The sequence below is a fragment of the Elgaria multicarinata genome, chromosome 9, assembly GCF_023053635.1.
Source record: "Elgaria multicarinata webbii isolate HBS135686 ecotype San Diego chromosome 9, rElgMul1.1.pri, whole genome shotgun sequence".
Classification (NCBI taxonomy): domain Eukaryota; kingdom Metazoa; phylum Chordata; class Lepidosauria; order Squamata; family Anguidae; genus Elgaria; species Elgaria multicarinata.
In genome coordinates this window covers 91209974-91229648 of record NC_086179.1, presented here as the reverse complement: position 1 = coordinate 91229648, position 19675 = coordinate 91209974, and positions in this window count along the sequence as shown.

The following is a 19675-nucleotide window of genomic DNA, read 5'->3' as shown; positions in this document are numbered from 1 at the left end:
TCCTGAGGCCAGTTTATATGTTAGCTTTCTATGGGCATGAAGGAACTACCCATCCCATCAGGGTTATCCCTGCCACATGTATATAAAATTAATTTTTCATTCCTATATTAATAAATCCTATATTAATAAGCATTTCTCTGAGCCATTTAACAATTCATTATGTATCTCTTACTGCAATCTGTTGTACGTTTTGAAAGCCAGGTTGCTCCCCGTCTGGTTTCGCTGTGTACATGCAGAGTGTGCATCTTCCCTAGTGACAGCACTATCAGGAAGTTCACTGTGTGACTATGTAACTACGGTCTCTATCCTCTAGTGCAGAGCTTTCCAAATTGTGTGTTGCAACACATTAGTGTGTCAGCTGCAGTGTGTAGGTGTGTCATGCGAACGTAATGAGAAACCTCTGAGTATATGTGAAAGAAACAATACCAACTTTCATGCATTTTTACGCAGCAAAGGTGCTGATTAGTATGGTGCACTAGTATATTCCCCTTCCGTTGTATCTGTGTATGCACACCACGGTCGAGGGATCATACAGGTACTGCGCATGTGCAGTATGCATAATTGGGTCGAAACAGCTGATTCTGCATCACTTCCTGTGATGCGGCTGCACCTGGAATGATGCAATCGAGAAATTCCATGGGTCCAGTTTTTGATAGAACACTGACTCAACTGCCCCTTGATCGCAGCTCGACAAAATTGGTTCAATGTGAAAAGTCTTGGAAATGTATGTTATTATCTTGCAAATCATATATTTTAAAAAAATATAAATGAAAGGTTTTCATGAGATATGTTGTGTCCCTATACATTTTGTTATTACAATTTATGTGTCCATATCTCTTACAAGGGGTTAGTTTAACCTCCTGTTTGCTAGTAAAACTGAACTACTGTGTCGCAAAATGATGCATGTCTAAAAAGTGTGTCACCAACATGAAAAGTTTGGAAAGCTCTGGTCTAGTGGGTGACGTACTGGTAGGACAACAAAGTATAAATGCATCTGTGACTCTTCCTGGAAGGTAGATTGGTAGAGAGACCAGCATGTAGTTCCCTACCCACATTTTCAGGAGGGGTGCAAGAACCCTTTCCACTTCTAGTTACACACACACTCCTAGTCAGCGCTGCACTAGGTTTAAGGCAGTTAAAGCCACCTTCTCTGAGGCAATGGAATGGCGTGATGCTGCCCTCTATCACCACTATAGCCTCATGCGTGTTGCTGGGTGAAGACAGGTTGATCTAGTGTCAAGAGCAGCAAAAAGCAAGTGAGTAATAACCATGTCATACTGCACAATCCTAGTAGAAACAATGGAGTTCTCCTACCCCCTTTGGGCTGCAATGGGTAAACAAGGCTGGTGTCTTGAACAGGACTTATTAATCTAAATATAAATGACATATGTCATTGATAGCTTGCACTTAGCAGAAGCAAGTGAGTTATAGTTTAATTCTGCATACACATATGCCAAATAATGGAGTTGTCATGCCCTGCACAGAGATGGAGTCAGGAGATCAGGAGGAGGTGGCAGAGGCTGGACCTAGTGCCGAGAAGCCCAGCTCAGGTAGTGGGGAGGCTGGACTGGCAGAGACTGTGGCAGAGCCTCAGGAAGAAGAGCCAAGGCCAGCTGGGACCTCTGCCAGCTCTGAGGGCTTGATGCCAGCAAAGACTGCGGAGGAGCCGCAGAGGTCTGAGGAGGAGGCGGAGAAGCCTGGTTTCAGCCAGTTGCGGACTATCGAACTTGGACTGGACTATCGAATCTCCGCTTTGCCACGCTCCCTCGACCTCGGACTGGACATTGACTTCTCTAAAAGCCTGCTTCCTGAACTGTTCCTGTTCATGGACTTTTGCATTCAAACCCCCGTTTCCCCCTCCTTTCACTGCACTGTTTAGCTTCTGTAAATAAACACCTTCGTTGCTTAGCTACCGTCTGGTCTTATCTCTGTTTGTCAAGCCATTTGGTGGCTTTCCCGGACAGGAGTCCATCCACCCACCCCTGTTCAGCTGGAATGGGGGAAACGCTGTGGGTTTGTGAAATATATTATATTAATATTAATTAAAGGGACATATGTCACCGACAGCCTGCACTTAGCAGGAAGAAACACATCTGCCTTGTGATGGTTCAGTGCAAAGTGCAACCCCTGTCTGTTGGTAGAACTTCCTTTGATATTATTATTATTATTATTATTATTATTATTATTATTAATTTATATAGCACCATCAATGTACATGGTGCTGTACAGATAACACAGTAAATAGCAAGACCCTGCCGCATAGGCTTACAATCTAATAAGTTGTAGTAAACAATAAAGAGGGAAGGAGAATGCAAACAGGCACAGGGAAGTGTAAACAGGCACCGGGTAGGGTGAAGCTAACAGTATAGAGTCAGAACAAACTCAATATTTGAAGGCTATAGGGAAAAGAAAAGTTTTTAGCTGAGTTTTAAAAGCAGTGATTGAGTTTGTAGTTCTCAAGTGTTCTGGAAGAGCGTTCCAGGCGTAAGGGGCAGCAGAAGAAAAAGGACGAAGCCGAGTAAGGGAAGTAGAGGTCCTTGGGCAGGCGAGAAGCATGGCATCAGAGGAGCGGAGAGCCCGGGCGGGGCGATAGTGTGAGATGAGAGAGGAGAGATAGGCAGGAGCTAGACCGTGAAGAGCTTTGAAGGTCAGCAGGAGAAGTTTATATTGGATTCTGGAGTGAATTGGAAGCCAATGAAGAGATTTCAGAAGTGGAGTGACATGGTCAGAGCGGCGGGCCAGGAAGATGATCTTAGCGGCAGAGTGGTGGACAGAGACCAGCGGACTGATGTGAGACGAAGGAAGGCCAGAGAGAAGAAGGTTGCAGTAGTCCAGCCGAGAGATAACCAGTGCGTGAACGAGAGTCTTGGCAGAAGAGACAGACAAAAATGGTTGAATCCTGGCAATATTATATAGGAAGAAACGACAGGATTTAGCTACTGCCTCGATGTGAGGAGTAAAGGAGAGCGAGGAGTCAAATATAAAGCCAAGACTACGAGCTTCCTTGACCGGAGTAAGCATGACATCGTTGACAGTAAGAGAGAATGAGAGGTGAGGAGAAGGTTTAGGAGGAAAAACAAGCAATTCAGTCTTTGCCATGTTAAGTTTCAAACGACGATGAAGCAGCCAGGCTGAGATATCTGAAAGACATGCTGAGATACGATCGTGAACATCTGGAGAAAGTTCCGGAGATGAAAGATATAATTGTGTATCATCGGCATACAGGTGATATTGGAGGCCGTGAGATTGAATAAGCTTGCCCAAGGGCAGCATGTATAGAGAGAACAGCAACGGGCCAAGCACCGAGCCTTGCGGAACCCCAACTGAAAGGGGAAAAGAGGAGGACGAGCTGCCATTAGCCGACACGCTGAAAGAGCGACCCTCTAGATAGGAGGCGAACCAGTTATAGACAGAGCCACAGAGTCCAAGGTCATGGAGGGAATCTAAGAGAAGATCGTGATCAACCGTGTCAAAGGCTGCGGTTAGATCAAGGAGAATAAGAACGGAATAATGGCCTTTAGACTTGGCAGTAAGAAGATCATTGGTGATCTTGGTAAGGGCTGTTTCAGTGGAATGCAAAGGACGGAAGCCAGATTGAAAGGGATCCAGAGCAGAGTTATTAGAGAGAAAGTCAAGACAACGAGAGTAGACCAGATGTTCCAGGATCTTTGAGACAAAGGGCAAGAGGGAGACAGGTCGGTAGTTAGACAGGGATAGTCGATCAAGAGTGGGTTTTTTGAGAATGGGAGAGACTGTAGCATGTTTAAAAGCAGAAGGAAATGAACCAGAGGACAGAGAAGAATTAATGATGTGAAGCAAGGATGGGAGGATAGCGGGGATAAGATTAAAAAAGACGCGAGAGGGAATCGGATCACGGGAACAAGTGGAAGGCTTCGATGAGCGCAGTATTTTAGACAGTTCATCAGCTGAGACCGAAGGGAACGCCGAGAGAGTTGAAGGAGGAACTGACAGGTGAGGGACAGGAGCTGGAAGCGGAGCAGAGTTGGCTAGATCTGAGCGTATAGTTTGGATTTTAGCATTGAAGAAAGAGGCAAAGTCGTTGGCAGACAGAGAGGCAGGGAGAGATGGCGGATTAGGCTTCAGAAGAGAATTGAAGGACGCGAAGAGCCGCTGAGGGTGCTTAGCATTTGACTGGATCAACGTTGAGTAGTGCTGCTGTTTGGCCAGTGAAATGGCAGAAGAGAAAGAGGAGAGAACAAATTTGTAGCGGACAAAGTCCGCCCAGGCCTTGGTCTTACGCCACAGGCGTTCGGCTGCCCGGGAACAAGAGCGAAGGTAGCGGAGGAAAGAGGTGAGCCACGGTTGGGGTTGAGAGGGGCGAACTATCCGAGTTGTAGATGGAGCAAGATTATCAAGAGTTGAAGATAAGGAGGAGTTGAAGGAGGAGACGGCTGAGTCCAAGGAGACGGCTGTGTAGACAGAAGGAAGAGAGGAGGCTAAAGACTGAGAAAAAGCCTCGTAGTTGATAGAATGCAGGTCACGACAATTTCTTTGTGCAGTAGATAACATTACATGGCGGTTATCAACCAAAAGGATTACAGTAAACAATACAAAACAATGTACAAACAATCCAGAACAAAAGATGTAAATGGATGTGTTTAGAAAATGTTCTACTGAAAGCTATCCATCCATTTTGGGAACAATGAACATAAGAAGAGCCATGCTGGATCAGCCTAAGGGTCCATCTAGTCCAGCACTCTGTTCACACAGTGGCCAACCAGCTGTCATCCAGGGACACACAAGAAGGACACAGTGCAACAGCAACCTCCCACCCATGTTCCCCAACAACTGGTGTATACAGGCTTACTGCTTCTGATTCTAGAACTGCCTCTGGTATAACTATGGCCAACAACATCCCTTTCCTACTTGTACTGGGAATGTCTTTACAACATCAATACATAGACTAGCTCCAATGTTCTCACTAGTAGAAGTGTTGTAATGCCCACTTCTTAAAGTTCAGGATGTACAATTATGAGATTATCATAATTGATAATGATGGTTCTTTATCATCATTAATATATGATTTTATATTATATATTAACATAATATAAAATGGTTCCCTTTCTTTCTCCACCAAAGCCTCCTGCAATGTCTTTGTGATCCCAAACATGGAATGGCCTGATAAAGTTCTTCCTAATTAGGTGAAAGCAAGCAATATCGAGTGTAAATTAGCATGGAATGAACTGCTTTGTTCTCTGAACCGTGGAATGCAACTCCCATCACCTGTGAGAGGCATGAAGAAAAGGAATGTGCATCTATGGTTTTGAGCACCACCTGAAAACATCCGGTGGGATTTAAGTGAATTAGAAAGCAAAACTGAAGAACCTCTGGGTGCTCCTTTAAACCAGTGCAAAACACAAAATAACGGGCTCAAGTTACAGGAAGCCAGATTCTGGCTGGACATCAGGAAAAACTTCTTGACTGTTAGAGCAGTACGACAATGGAACCAGTTACCTTGGGAGGTGGTGGGCTCTCCCACACTAGAGGCATTCAAGAGGCAGCTGGACAAGCATCTGTCAGGGATGCTTTAGGGTGGATTCCTGCATTGAGCAGGGGGTTGGACTCGATGGCCTTATAGGCCCCTTCCAACTCTATCATTCTATGATTCTAAATAGTGATGTTTCTATCCAAACACACACAGAAAGTTGAATCAGCTGCCAAGCATGGATTAGGAGTGGCTGGGAAAAGCATCCTTCCCCTTCCAATATTTAGTAGAGCGGCTTAGCGTCAAAATCATACATGTTGTGATACAGTGTGAAATTTGGTATGGTGGTTTTTATTACCACGTAGATCAAAATTAGATATAGGGCATCTCGGGAAATCATCATAATGGCCACCATATTGGAAAATGGCACCCAAAATCCATTTTTCTCACAATAACTCTATTTTTAATCTCACAGAAAAGATGTCTCAGTACAAAATTAAAGAGCATAAAATTTGCTACAAAAAAGCTCCCGATCAATCTTTTCTAGGAGCAACCGTTGTCGAGATATTAAGGTTTTATTCCTACCCATTTGTCTGAGAAGTCAACAAGATGCACTGTGTTATCCTCATTTCAAACTTGCACTATGTGTTGCAAGTCTGAAACTTTCAGAGTTCATCTTTTATATAATTTTGAACAAGAATATATATTGAGGCATCAATGGGGGGGGGAGTGAGTTAGTGAAAATAATGCAAAATTTCCATAAGAAGCTGTTTTTTTTTACTTGAGATTGATCTCAGGTATAATATGATTTATTCATCTTATTTTTTAATATTTTTGTTGTTGTTTCAGATTAGATAGGGTGACCCTATGAAAAGGAGGACAGGGCTCCTGTATCTTTAACAGTTGTATTGAAAAGGGAATTTCAGCAGGTGTCATTTGTATATATGGGGAACCTGGTGAAATTTCCTCTTCATCACACCAGTTAAAGCTGCAGGTGCCCTGCCCTCTTTTAAATCTGGTCACTCTAGTATAGCTCCTGCAGCTTTAACTGCTGTGATGAAGAAGGAATTTCACCAGGTGCTGCATGCATACAAATGAAATTCCCTTTTCTATTCAACTGTTAAAGATACAGGAGCCCTGTCCTCCTTTTCATAGGGTCACCCTAGATTAGATCACAATGAAGAAGTTTACAATGGAAAAACGTACCAACAGGTTACTTTACAAGGTACATTCACATCAGGCCCAGGACCCGACCAAAGTGAAACAAATTGGACAGAATGCATATTTTGCCAAGAAGACAGTTCCAATGATCTTCAGTGTCCTGCTAATTCCAAAAGAAAAGATAAAGGTGCTGGTTACAAAACAGTTGCTGAAAAGTTTATCTTCTCCTGCAAAGGTCCCTCTGGGACAAACTTAGGTCCTGAACTGACCATTGCATATGGTTGACAGAAGCCTTCCCCATGGTAATTCCTGCCCCATTTGATTCCTCACAAAGCTCAGCTACTTTAGTTCCTAGGGTACCAACTGTCTCCCTCCTCCAACACCCCACCCCCAAGGGAACACTGTAGATTTTACAACTACAGAGTCCTAATGCATCGCAAGCTTATCTACTGTCATCCCAAAGTGTCTGGCACCATCTAAACACTCACACTGGTGAATGGATGCCAACAAATCCATTATGTGGCTTTCCACAGAGATCAGACACACACAGTTTTTTAAATTTCTAATTGAATTAAATGTTGGCCAAAGGAATCAGTTGTACCACTGGTATATTTTCCATCGGTGACAACATTGCTCGAACAAACATTTCAGATGCGAGAAAAGTAGTGCGCTCTACATAACATGCTCTACATAGGGATGTCCTTGAAGAGTATCTGGGAACTGAAGTTGGTGAAAAATGTGACTGGCAGATTGGGGGGTGAGAAAATGTACAGAAGCTAGAAAACCACCAAACAAGAGTTGGTTGGAGGAAAAGTGGGTGGTGCCAGAGGAAGGAGGTATGGCCATGTGGGTAACCTCACACACCACACCCCAGTCCTGAGGTTCCTCACCCCTCTTCTCTAGATGGTGGAGAAAAGTAGAACCAGTATTCTAGTATTCACTCAAGCTCTTGCACCACTGAAAACATGGCAACTGTGACAGAACCTTCTCCTTCTAGCATAGCATTTTTCTGTGATCCACTGCTTAGAAAGACCAGTGGGCATTACCTACAATGGAAAGGCATATGAGGGCATTTTTACATGAGACATTTATCGTGTGCTCACAGATGTTTGCAGGTCCTTTTCATGACACTGTCCACCACCAGTGCTTCTCTCAGCTTTTTAAAAAAGGTTTATTCCACCATTTTAAAAGTTGCCAAAAATGCAGTAAGAAATAAAACCCACCAGAAACTACCATCAAAGAGAATTCAAGAATTGTGCGATATTTCAGGAATCTTGCCCTACTGGTGACCTGCCATTGCTAAGTGCTGATAAGGGCCGTTGCTAGACAAGGACTTAGCCTGGTGCGAGGCTCAGGCTCCCTGCTGTGCGTGCAGATGATGCACAGGGGATCCCGGAGTCAGGCCGGGCTAAATCCTCCCTTGACCTGGGATAACCGGATCCGCTTGTGGCCCGGTTTTTCCGCAGCCCCGGGCTGAGCCCAGGGCTGCGGAAGGTCTAGCTACTTCCATGGCTTTTTCCGGCTGCTCGCTTACTCGCAAGTAGCTGGGAGAAACCGTGCACTGGGCACAGCACTCCATAGGAGCGCTGTGCTCATTGGGCCGGGGGGGGGAATCACGGGGGGGGGAGATGGGGGCTGGGGGGAAAGAGCGGACCTGGCAGGAGAGATGGGGGGAAGAGCGGAGCCAGGGTGGGGAGATCATGGATGGGGGGTGCACGGAGGGGGCATCGGACATGGTGGGCGAGTGATCAGGCGGGCATGGTGAGCGGGCTGGCGAGCAGGCAGGGGCCAGGGCAAGGAGATCGGGGACGGGGAGCTGTGGAAGGTCTAGCTATTTCCATGGCTTTTCCCGGCTGCTCGCTTACTCGCGAGTAGCCGGGAGTAAGCGAGGGTTCAGCCCTGGACCTGCTCCTCGGGGGCTATGCAGCTCCAGTGTCCGTGTCTTTATTCTATGCTTCCTCTTCCTCTCGCAACGGTGTCTGGAGGCACCTTAAAGACTTAACACAATGTATTGTGGCATCAGCGTTCATATTCTCAGCACCAAATTCATCACTGAATACCGCTGAAAGGGTTTTGTTGGGAGCAATTAAATGCTTTTTAAAAAAAACCTCCTGATAGTTAGTGACATTTTCTAGGAAAATGTAATATGACACTGTGTTGTCAGCCATCCAAACGAAATTGCTGCTTTTTCCTTCTCTGAATGGTTCTGTACAAATGAAGAGCAAGTGAGCATATTGATAAATGATGAACTTGGAGCGAAGACTGACCTGGAATGACATCTTTACCGCGGGCAGTAAATTAGCAACAGAATTAATGCTGCATGGAAAGGAGTCACTGGTCCGGCACCTAGGAATCCCTGCCAGGTAAGCAAGTTGATTGGGGGTGATTTACCTAATGGATGCTTTCTTTAAGGATCTCATCAGCCTCTGAAATTGGGTGCTTGTAACACTGAGGAAAGAATTAATTTCTGCTGAACACATAATAATAGTGTGGTTCATAGCATATTCCCATTGATTGAGAAGGATTTTAATCACGTCCTTAGCATTCTTTTAAATTGTTTGTTACAGATCACAAAACCTCAATAATCATTGCAACAGCACTGCAAGGCAGACTGGTAATTATCTCCAGATTCCAGGTTTGGGCCGAGGCTGCGACAGAGTGAGTTCAGGGCGGGGTGGGTGGGTGACACTTGAATCAGGGACTTCCAAACCCACCATTTTCATTAGCCTTTATGCTGCAGCAGCTCTTTGAGGTGTGACCACATGTGGGTGCGGGACTTGGCTATATTAGATAGGGGAGAGGACGGGTGAGCGAGTGGGCAGGGGGGGCATCAGACCTTGGGGGGGGAAATTGGGGGCAGGGGGAGCGGGGAACCCTTTATTTTTTTAAAAAAAAGCCTTAGGTTTCCATTGGTGCGCTCCTGCGCACATGGCACTTTAATAATAATTAAAAAATGGCCGACGCGACAGGGCTTTCCCTTACCCCGTCGCGTGTTACATCTAGCTAGGGGCGGTGGCCTGTGCTAGCTGCAGCGCGGCCTCGCCCCGACTCCCCACCGGATTATCAGGTAGGTCTAACAAGGCCCAAGGTGCCCGGAGGGGGCATCGGACATGGCAGGAGAGTGATCAGGCGGGCATGGTGAGTGGGCTGGCGAGCAGGCAGGGGCCAGGGCAAGGAGATTGGGGACGGGTGAGTGAGCAGGGAGAGGATGGGTGAGCGAGCGGGCAGGGGGGCATCAGACATTGGGGGGGAAATTGGGGGCAGGGGGAGCGGGGAACCCTTTATTTTTTTTAAAAAAGCCTTAGGTTTCCATTGGTGCGCTCCTGCGCACATGGTCCTTTAATATAATAAAAAATGGTCTAAGAATGACCCTATGTCCAAGCACCAAACAACCCGCACATATCCCTGCCACAAATCAACCTACTTACTTACCCTCTCACATAAGACTTCCAGTATGAAGTAGGCAAAACCATCAGAATGGGAAAAATTCCTACTCAGCCCCCCCCTGCAAAGGAAGCGACTGGCTAATCCCATACTAGAAGAAGGGTGGGAGCCAAAATGGAAAGAGGCCGATGCCTCGGGCAGGTTGTCTTTTATAGGCACAGCCCCGCCCTACACCACATGGTCTGTGTTTCATGCCACAGCAGATGCCTTCATTCTGCTCCTCCCCCTCGCAACAGCCCGCCTCCTCCCAAGCCTTTGGGCTGGGCGGATACTGGATTTGCGAGAGGAAGTGGAAGCATAGAATAAAGACACGGACACAAGAGCTTGGGTTAAACTAGGGCCTCTTTATTAATAATGAGATAGATTCATCCCTCCCTGGATCTGCATGTGAAAATGCGGGAATTAAGTCCTTATCTCAGGCCACTTGCCTGGCTTATGGGCGAGCCACTCTCCAAAGCAAGGAGTCGGGAAATCCGGCTCCTTCCTTATGTGACACTTTGTAAGTGTGGGGAGACCACCCTACGACACCCCCGCCCACTGCCATAAGGGACAGCAAGTAGGTGAAGACAGGATGGTCTCCAAAGGCATACCATATCCTGGCACTGGAGCTGCATAGCCCCCAAGGAGCAGGTCCTCCGGCTATGCCAATCACCATAAAGGTGCCAGAGTGCTCACCGTCCCTATCTAATATAGCCAATTCCCGCACATATCCCTGCCAATGAAGGGCACCAAGCCTCGGCTTAGGTGCCCTTCCCCCACCAACCCGGGATGAAGTCCCGCAAAGCCACATGCAGATCTTGCAGGAAAATATCACTCCCTGCATCGGAGAGATAAACTCTGTCTGGCCTATAAAGCTCTTGTCTGGAAGGCAAATAACTGGGTTGGGAATAACCCAACCCTGTTGACCCTGTAGGGTCCATCTAATCTCTCTGTTTACACTTAACAGCCCTATTTAAACCTTGGGCTTCCCATCCCTCACGCCAATGGCGTCGAGGCAGCATATTTGACCATACGATCCACGTATCTGGCCAACATCTCCACGTATAATCTACGTCTAGTCTTGCTTGCAATATCAGGGCCTTCTCGTTCAGAAGCCCAAGGTCATTGCCCCCAGGTGGATCACCAACCTGCGGCGGCGAGCTGAACATTCTCTGCATAAATGGTATGGAAGGGACCTCCGCCTCTCAAGGCTCACCGACCAACCCATTGGGCGAAGGCATCTGGACTGAGACCCAACTGTGTGCCAACAGTTGCTCGTGTCACTCAGCAGCAGGCCCCGAACTTTCAACACCACCACAGCATACCTTGCCTGCCACCTTGCTGGATGGAGGCCAAATGCTGAGCCTAACTGTATGCCAACAGTTGCTCATGTCGCTCTATGGCTGGCCCCGATGCCACGCCATATCTGCTGATAGAGCCCTCATGGGCGGTGGTCTCCTCTGCAAAGACACAATTATGAACATTAAACATACAGTTGCACCATCTTTGTCTCAGAGAGTGCACTTAAGAATGCCCAAGACTGCCATCCAACTATGGCTGAAGTCTTGTCTTCTCCCAATCCTGCTGCAAATCAGTGGCCCCATCTGGATGGGTGTCATTAATAGTTTCATGGGCCAATGTCTGAAGTCTTCTTGGCTACTATGAAACATGGTACAGAATAAGGGGCAGCCCCTTCTTGATGAATAGCAGCCCATGTTCTTTCCCCCTATGGCAAAGTAGGGTCACCACTGTAATGGGCATATACCATCACTCAACTATATGAGTGTTACCATGGCACTTCTAGCCAGTTCCATGCAGCTAATGTCTGAAGGATGAGCTTGGCTACTCAAATGGTCCCAGATAAGGGGCAACCCCCTCCTTTGGTAAATAGCAACCCATGTTCTTCTTCCCCCGAAAGGAGAAGTAGGGTCAACTGCAAGTGAGCATACTCCAGTGAGTGTAACCACGGCGTTTTAGCCAGGTCCCTAGCCTGATGTGTGACACGGCTTCCTGGCTACTGTAAAATGGTGCTGGTTAAGGGGCAGCCCCTCCCTGTCATTGACAGAAACCCAATTTCCTTGCAATGGAGCATGAAATTTAAGGTCTGACTGCTCCAAGACGTCCCCTCGCTCAAGGCTGGCATTACCATGGCCCCTCAGCCCCTCTAGCCAGTACTGTTCAGTGGTTGGCTGAGCATCAGAATGATTGAGAGACCAATCCCACCACCCTTTTCGGCATCCCTCAAGCATGGAGTTTACCATTCTGCCTGCAAACCTCTTACGTCATGGCAAAACGAACGGGCCAGCCAGCTTAGCTCAAACGATTCAAATGGATAGACCCCCGGTGATGTAAGGTCAACAAGAATATAAGCAGATGGTTGACTAGGATGAAGCTCCTCTGTCAGCTTCTGAAAAAGTTGAAATATATACCTGTTCACTGGAAGAATGGCCACGTGCAGAGGGCCATGGTCCGAATGGCTTCAGAAACTCACATCTCCGAGATCCCAATCACAGCGGAGATAGGATCTTGTACCAAAGGCCACTACAGACAATTGGACATCTGGCTGCATGACCAGGTATCAGCTACTTTATTATCCCATAGATTAATTGAGGGCTACCAAGCCTCTAGTCCCAGACCAGCCCCATTCCCAAGATTCACTATGTGAATAGTGGCCAGTTGTCAGGCCAAAATGAACATAGGCTAATACAAATTTGGATCAAAGCCTGGCTTCTATCTGATGCTAAGCCAAAATGTGTGCACAGTGATGAAGAGAACTGGCCAGATACTGGCATCATGCAATATTTACTAAAAGGCTCAACCAGTGTTAATATCCCTCAAAGATTAAACCTGCTCACCAGGAGCAGTCTTAGCGTCTAAACTAGGGGTGTGCACGGACTCCCCGCTCCGCTTCTCTTCCAGATCTGCAATTTGCAGATCGGGCCGCTTCGCTCCGCCCCCGCTCCGCCTATGTCCGCTCCGCTCTGCTGCGGAGCTCCGGATCTGGATCGGAGCTCCGTTCCCCCCCCCCATAGGCTTGCATTAAGCTAAAAAAGTATTCAACTTTTTTTCTGTTAAAGTTAGAAACCTCAAGTTTGGCACCATGACACCTCATGGATGTATACACACGCACACCAAGACTCAAGGCAGTCCCATCATCCCCTGATTTTTGGGGAATTTATGAAAATCCAACACCCCATTCACACCCTTTTCGATAGCTCCGTCAATTTGCACGTTAGAAACCTCAAACTCACCACCATGACAGCTTATCCAGGGATACACACGCATGCCAAGACTTAAAGCAGTCGCATCATCCCCTGATTTTTGGGGAATTTATGAAAATCGGGCACCCCATTTGCAGACGTGGACTGTTCTCTGACATTTGGACAGATAAAAAAAGGGAAGTGGGCACACTCACAGATGCCATCTAGACCCACAATCATGCCAAGGTACAAGGCAGTCCCATCATCCCCTGATTTTTGGCGGGGCTTAAACCTGCAGACAGCTCAATGGGGCCATTTCAAAGGAAATCCCAAGATGCCATGAATTGGGGAGTAGAGATCATCAACCTAATATGAATCTTCTTCCACACTTGAAAAATGGATTTGGAACTTCCAAAACTCCAAGTGAGTGCAGGAAGGACTTCTCCCCTGAGTCAAAGCCAGTCACAAACCATCCCTGCGAGGCGGGCAGGGGAGGAGAGAGGGAAGGCAGGCAGGCAGCAGACATTTCTGGGGGCATAAGGAAGTGAGCCAAGGATAAGCCAGTAATGCATATAAAATGGAAATAAATAAATAAATAAACGAAGGAGGGGTGGAATTAAAAGCAGCAGTGTTGCTGAATAAACAACAAGAAGAACTTTTTTAAAAAGGCTATATCTGTCTTTTACCAGTAAGAGGGGGACGTGCCTAAGGGAGGGGGAAGCATCTGCCAATTTGACTGGTCCTAGTAGTGACCAGTCTTAAGAAGTAACACTCTCACTTCAACTCATGAAAGGCATTGCTCCACCGGGTTACTCTCTTTGGAGGGCTCTGATGGCCCTCCAAGTACAGGAGAGAGTGAGGGCACGTCCACATGGCATGCCCTAGGGGAGCTCATCCCCTTGCACCACATCTTTTCAGTTGTTCCCCAAAGTTAGGGTGGGTAGCAGTGCTCTCTTATTATTGGCTTAGTATATGATTTCAGGTTGTGTTTGTGCATTTGGTGGGGCTACTGTTTTAAAAAAACACTGGGAAAAGTCCGTTCAGACTAAGAAAGAGAAGTTCCCAGAATCCCAAGTTACCCATTTTGCCTATCCCCTCCTCCAACTTTGGGATCATGTGATCATGACCGGGAGTTGACTCTGCCCCTCAGCCCTTCGGTAAAGGTATTTTCCCGCCGGTTTTAAAAAAAATTCTAGCAAGCGAACCACACCACGCAGAGAGCTGAGAGTAGGCTCAAAATGACCCCCATCCACGACTCTCTAAGCACAAGAAGTTTCAGAAAGATAGCTTCAAAAACAACATAGTTATCCCCTTTTCTTTTCCACAATGCAATCCTATGGGCGAAATGTTTCAAAATGGCGATCAGATCAGTCCGCGGAAAGAGAAGTGCTCTGAAAATGGGCGCTTCTCTTCGCCTTGCTTCTAGGGGTCCATGGTCCGCTTCTACTCCGCCTCTGGGCAAGGCGGAGCAGGCCAATTCGCTCCTGCTTCTACGCTTCTAATCGGAGCGGAGCACATGCCTAGTCTAAACCCATGGGAATACTTTAAAAGGGGGGGGCAGTAAGGATTGGACCTAAAACAGTGCTGGACTGTTACATCCTTAACTTAATTCCTGTCCTGGTACACCCTTCAAGAAAAACTGTGTCCTGGTGGAGTCCACCCAGGCAGAGGACCAAGTGGGCATCATGAATTGAAACCATACTCGGGCCCCTTCACATCCCACTTGAATTTGAAATTGAAAGCCATCTTGTGTTTAAAGGCCCCATCCCTATCAGCCACAACATGAAAAGTGTAGGCCCATGGTGAAACAGCACTGAAGGGTACCAGCAGCAGACCACCTCCATTGGGCATCCTGCCGTATTGGCTCTACCCATGAGGTCTCCGCTTCACTGGGTTTGAGAACAAATGGACAAGAGAAATGCAGCCACCTGATACAAGGCTATTGGTATATTCAAGCTGAAATCTGATTCCTGACCCTTGGAAGGACTTGATGAGCTGCCTTTCCACTTGGATCGAGGCGGGGAACAACAGAGAATATAAAACACATCAAAAACTGATTAAAAACATAGCATACATGATTTAAACATCCTTAAAACATCCTAAAAACATCACTAGTGTGGTGTGCAGGGGGTAGGAAAAACCTCTTGCCTTCTCAATCCCATGCAAATAGTTATGCCCAGTTCACCTAAATATAACAGGCATGGATACAGCCCACTTACTTTCCGTCTAGGAACTCCATCCTCTTCGATAAAGTAAGTGAAAAGCCAGTGACTGGCCCAAAGCCAGGCAGTGACTTAATTCATATCTATGTGGCTACAAACCTACAGCTGCTAAGTCCACGTCTAAATGCTCTAACCACTATATGACACTGCCTCTCATTTATTGTTGGGAAACAGCGCAGTATTGGGTCAGACCAATGGTTCACCCGGCCCCTCAAGATGACCCTGAAAGGCAGCAATTCATCATGGCCTGAGTTCACCCGGAGGAGAAAGTCCTCAATCTGAACATTCTAACCACTATACCACACTATCTCTCAATTATTTATTATTGGGAGGCAGCTTTCTTGTGAGTCAGACAGGTGATTCACCTGGCTCGTCATAATTAACACCGAAGGTGGTAGCTCATCATTGCCTCAGTCTACCGAGAGGAATGGATTCTAACCACTACACCACACTGCCACCCATTTATTATTGTGAGGCAGCCTTAAGGTGACAGGTCATCATGGCTTCAGTTTACTCCGAGGAGCAAGTCCCCAATGTGACATTCTAACCACTACACCACACAGCCTCTCATTTGCCTATTATAAGGAGGCAGCCTATATAACACCAATGGTCCACCCAACCCTTCCATTTACTCTGAAAGGTGGCAGTTTATCATGGTCAGAGTCCATTCCGAAAGACAAGTCCCCAATTTAACATTCTAACCACTACACCACACTGCCTTACATTTATTTATTATTGGGGAGCAGCCTTATATGGATTCAGACCAATAGTCTACCCCATTCCTTATTATTAAGACTGAAATGCTGCAGCTTTCCATGGTCTCAAATGTCAGGGTAAATCTATTATTATTATTATTATTATTATTATTATTATTATTAATAATAATAATAATACTTTTGTTATTATTATTTAATATGGCTGTTCAGCTATTGGGAAGTATAAAAATACAATAAATAAGTGGATATAAATACAAATGCTTGGCTGAAATGAAACTGAAGTAGGGTTGGACTTGATGGCCTTATGGGCCCCTCCAACTCTATTATTCAATGAATTTAACCCATTATACCACAAGACTCTAAAGAGGGGCAGCAGGTCAACACTGAACAAATGGATGTTGCTGCATCAGTTCCCTTTCCCCCCTGTCTGCTGGGCAGGCAGGGTTGCCCATGAAATGGTGGCACCCCCTCCCACACACAGAGCAGGCCCATCAATTGCCTGGATCCTTATTTATTAAACACTGCATGGCATGTTGAGCAAGGATACACACACACACACACACACTGCTGACTCTCCGGGAGGCCAGAGGGCCCATTCTAATCCCTCAGCCAAGGCGCCAGGGCGGGGCCGCGCTCGCGTTTGGAGAGTGCAGGCCGGACCCAGCCTAGGCAAAGCCACGGTCTGCATGCAGATAGGAAGAGGGGACACAGCAAAAAATCTCCCGTGTGTCCTCTGCTTCATGAGCAAAAGTGCGAAGGCATGAGGTAAAAGGGGCTGGGTCAAGCCGGGGAGGGCCCAGGCATTAAAAAACAATGCTCCAGTGGACAGAAAGAAGTCCAGATCTGCAGCCCAACCCAGGCTGGAGTGAACCCCTGGCGCAGCGAAGCTGGTGCCCAGCCCCCCCCCCCCATTGTGGCAAAAACAAACGAACAAACACAATCACAAACTGGAGCACTGGCTTGTATGTGCCATTTTTTTTTAAAAAAATATGAAGTTGTAAGGCTATTCAAGTTAGGGAATGGACACACAAATAACAGAATGTGGTATAGGATTTCTTAAGGGATTACTGAGGGTGTCTATTAACTCCAGTTGACTCATTCTGGGACTTTGGTATGGTGGTCACAGGGTTTGTTTAGTGTGCAGTTAGACACAAAATGTGCAGCTGGAAAAAATATGTGCAGTTGGAAATCTGATAATGTGCAGTTGGAAAAAATGGTGAAAAAATAATAAGAGACAAGCTATGTGTTATATGTATGCGTTTATTAAGAACTTAACAATAGACAAAGTCAGGGGTGGCATCAGGGCCGGTGCCAGACTATTTTGCGCCCTAGGCAAGGTGAGCTACTTTCACCCCACCCCCAAAATGCCAACTTTGATTTTTAAGAACATATGTTTCCTGGAAAAAGTAAGATGCACCAAACTTGAAACTGCTAAATTTATTTTAAAGTGCAAGAAATACATCATGCCAATTATAGCAAACAAATTGGAAAGGAACATCTATGGGTCTAAAATGCATTATTTAATAGGAATATCACCTCCAAATCATCCCCCCCAACTCACACGCGTGTGCACACACACTCAGCATCACTCACTCCAAACAAACACGCATGAACACATGCATTCACTCAAAGACCTCATGCAGCCCATTCACCCATACATTCTCTCTCTCTTCTGGGCGCATTCCGGAAGTCCGAACGTGGAGCCGCCCCACCTCCACCCCAGCGTCCCTGGCTTCGCTTCGGCTGGGTGGGCGCAGGGCACCATCTCGCCCACCCAGGCCCAGCTGAATCCTTGGGCTGGCCCGGCTCACAGCCAACGCGCAGGAGTGCTGCGCTGTGCCCGGCTCCCCTCTTAGCTTGGCACTCTAGGCAGCCGCCTGAGTGGCCTCTATGGTAGCACCGGCCCTGGGTGGTATGTAACTCAAATTGTATAAGGGTAGAATGTGCTCAGTTCTCATAAAGCAAATGCCCAAACCATTCTACAAAACAACCCTTTTTCTTTTGGGGCAGAACCTCCTCTTCTTCACCTTCCATCTTTAGGCTGGTAATGCTTTGTCACACCCTTGTAAATACCCTTAAAGTATTCCTGTTCTGGTGCTTTAGGCTGGTCTTGTATTCTTTCTTCTGCAGCCAATGCAAAACAGCTTGTCTGGAATCCCATTCGACCAGTGGTGACATGTTTTAATGAATATAAAGATAGAAGTTCTCTGTTTACACAGAGAGTCAAGTCCTACTTTTACTTTTGAGTGCAACACTTGCGCTTATGAGCCTTTCAACATCAGCACTATGATCCTTGCCCACATCCTCGTGGGTGAGGATTGTAGTGACATTCTTGTAATTCGGTGACCCTGGAAAGATCTTGACCATGGGGAGATCTACACGTTGTATTGAAGTCGCTTCCGTGCGCCTCGAGTGTGCCCAAAAGCTCCTCGAGACACACAGCCTTGCTTTTGAGCGCTGTTACTTACTCCGTTTTAAGTGAATTTAATGCATTCCTTCTTCCAACCTGTGCACCATTTCTTCGCTGTTTCCTCACCGTCCCGCTCCGCCCAGACTTTTTGTTGCCTTTCCGGGATTTGAGGAATCGACGTTGAGGAATTTTTTAAAAAGCGGGGGGGGGGGGGGGAAGCAAGGGAGAACGTCACAATATACCATCCAGAATGCACAAATATGTAGAAAATCTCTCTTTTGTCTTTTCTCCAGTCAGCTTTCACAATATAAAATGAGAACAACCATTTTTAATAGCAAAGCCATGCTGTTTCACTGTAAAAATATAGAAGAAGAATGAAAGGAAAATTGTAATTGAAGCCTCTGCCTTTCCACTGGGGCTTTTCGGTTGCCAAGGTAGAAACGACTCATTGTTATTCCCCACTCACTCTCATTAGCAAGTAATTGCATGCTCAGGAATGTGTTGAGCTGGCTTTCAGCTCAGCAATGCCGGTCCCCCCACCCCCACCACAAGCATCCGGAAGGGATAGCAATTTAGAGGAGTGTGAACCACTCCAGCAAAAGGAAACGAAAGAAAAAGCGCCAGAGACAGCAAAGAAAGAAGCACTTCATTTAGGTGCGTCTTAAAAAACCGCACACGGAAGCGACTTCACAACGACGTGTAGATCTGGCCTGTTAGAAATATGGCAGGTTCTTGTCCCTGACCTTAGGTACGAAAGACGAGCGTAGAAAAAGCACTGCAGAGGACACCACGTATCAGTATACTGAGGTGCGACTCGAACCGGGTCGGACCCTGATCGGAGCTTGCACACCACTTTTATTCACATAGGGTCAGCTGACAATGGAAAAAGGGGAGTGGAATGAAGGGGGTGGGATGCACAAAGAAAAAGGGGAGTGGAATACATTTACACAACCTGTGTGAGAGGAGTGGGATACATTTACAAAACCTGTGTGAGAGGAGTGGGCTAAACAGGATACCTTTACCTAATCCCATCCCCCTTCCCTGCCATTCCACATCTCTCTGGAATGTGTGAGTCAGCCACTTCCTCCTGCAGGGTC